Source organism: Eleutherodactylus coqui, chromosome 13 (genome assembly GCF_035609145.1).
Source record: "Eleutherodactylus coqui strain aEleCoq1 chromosome 13, aEleCoq1.hap1, whole genome shotgun sequence".
NCBI classification, from domain to species: domain Eukaryota; kingdom Metazoa; phylum Chordata; class Amphibia; order Anura; family Eleutherodactylidae; genus Eleutherodactylus; species Eleutherodactylus coqui.
The window spans coordinates 105,067,420-105,069,649 of record NC_089849.1 but is presented as its reverse complement, the minus strand read 5'-3'; the positions used below and the strand labels follow the sequence as shown (position 1 = coordinate 105,069,649).

At 49.6% G+C, this 2,230-nt stretch overlaps 1 non-coding gene across 1 annotated transcript; it reads right to left on the bottom strand.

Annotated features, from left to right (window-relative positions):
- Window positions 1-603: 603 nt before the first annotated feature.
- Window positions 604-675, bottom strand: TRNAT-CGU (transfer RNA threonine (anticodon CGU)). The gene has a single exon. It is a non-coding gene; the product is annotated as a tRNA-Thr (tRNA).
- Between the last annotated feature and the right edge of the window lie 1,555 nt (window positions 676-2,230).

Sequence of the window (2,230 nt, the reverse complement as noted above, 5' to 3'; positions counted from 1 at the left end):
GCGGTGGGTGGTATATTGAGAAATGGTGAGATACGCGCTGAGCAGTGGGGTGGTATAGTAAGATATATGCGCTGGGCAGTGGGATGGTAAAGTGAGAAATGCACTGGGCGGTGGGGGGGGGGTCTATAGATATGTGCTGGGCGTTGGGGTGGAATAGTGAGATATGCGCTGGACTGTGTGTATACAATGAGATATGTGCTGGGCTGTGGCTATATAGTAAGATATGCACTGGGTAGTACCTATATAGTGAGATATGCGCTGGAGGGTGGGGCATATATAGTGAGATATGTACTGGGTATTGGGGGGTATATAGTGAGATATGTGCTGAGCGGTAGAGGAGTATAGTGAGATGTTCAGTGGAGGGTATATAGTGAGATATGCGCTGGGAGATATGCTGAACACTGCATATCTGTAGTGATGTAGGGGCTGTCAAGTTAGACATCTGTGGTATCCCCCACTGTTTATTGTTCAGTAGTAAAATAAACAGTGGGGATACCACAGGTTGCGGGTGGAGGGGGTTGGCGGTGATATCACACGTGATCGGTCGCTGATTTGTCCGGTTTCCCTTAGGCGACTACCATATAAAATGTCACCCTATTGCTTAGGCACGGACGGGGTTCGAACCCGCGATCTTCGGTTTACGAGACCGACGCCTTACCACTTGGCCACCGCGCCTCCTTGTGCGACGATGTGGGCGGGCTCTTGGTGGGACATACAATGTACAGCAGGGGGCTGTGATGTGCAGGATCGGTCTGCAGCGGATGTTGGGGAAGGGGACTATAATGTACAGAAGCGTCCTGCAGACTGGGGGTTATAATCCTGCACGGAGGAGCTACAGAGTGCTGTCCACAGCGGGCATTAAAAGCTGAGCCGCCGGAAGCATCGAACCCGCGGTCGGGAGGTGAAGGAACGGACGCCTTGCCGCTGAGCCACGGAGCTAAATATCAGCGCAGCCCGCAGGCGCGTGTGACCTCAGTGGACACCCCGGAGGAGAAACGGGAGGGAGGCGCTTCCTGTGAGGGGCGGGGCATAACCAGATATGGATGTGGTGGGTGATGTGTGCATGTAATACATATTCTGTGTCATGGTGGCAGAAACACATGCACGAGTGCATCATGTAAATGAGTCTATATATACACTCATTGCCAAAACCCATCGCTCCCCTAGAAGTTGTCGGATGGATGGAAGCTTTCTGTGTGATTGTAACCTTATATAAGGAGGTGATTATAATATCAGAGCAAAACAATAGTTTATTGCTGAGAACTGACCCTTGTAGGGAGGCTCTAGTACCCTGTTGTACCACCTCTAGCTTAGATACAAGATGTGATACAGGCGGACATGAAGGCTCTAGTACCCTGTTGTACCACTTGTAGCTTAGATACAAGATGTCATACAGGCGGACATGAAGGCTCTAGTAGCCTGTTGTACCACCTCTAGCTTAGATACAAGATGTGATACAGGCGGACATGAAAGCTCTGGTACCCTGTTGTACCACTTGTAGCTTAGATACAAGATGTCATACAGGCGGACATGAAGGCTCTAGTAGCCTGTTGTACCACCTCTAGCTTAGATACAAGATGTGATACAGGCGGACATGGAGGCTCTAGTATGCTCTTGTACCACCTCTAGCTTGGATACAAGATGTGATACAGGTGGGCATGGAGGCTCTAGTAGCATGTTGTATCACCTCTAGCTTGGATACAAGATGTGATACAGGGGGCATGGAGGCTCTAGTAACCTGTTGTAACGCCTTGCCGCTGAGCCACGGAGCTAAATATCAGCGCAGCCCGCAGGCGCGTGTGACCTCAGTGGACACCCCGGAGGAGAAACGGGAGGGAGGCGCTTCCTGTGAGGGGCGGGGCATAACCAGATATGGATGTGGTGGGTGATGTGTGCATGTAATACATATTCTGTGTCATGGTGGCAGAAACACATGCACGAGTGCATCATGTAAATGAGTCTATATATACACTCATTGCCAAAACCCATCGCTCCCCTAGAAGTTGTCGGATGGATGGAAGCTTTTTTGTGTGATTGTAACCTTATATAAGGAGGTGATTATAATATCAGAGCAAAAGAATAGTTTATTGCTGAGAACTGACCCTTGTAGGGAGGCTCTAGTACCCTGTTGTACCACCTCTAGCTTAGATACAAGATGTGATACAGGCGGACATGAAGGCTCTAGTACCCTGTTGTACCACTTGTAGCTTAGATACAAGATGTCATACAG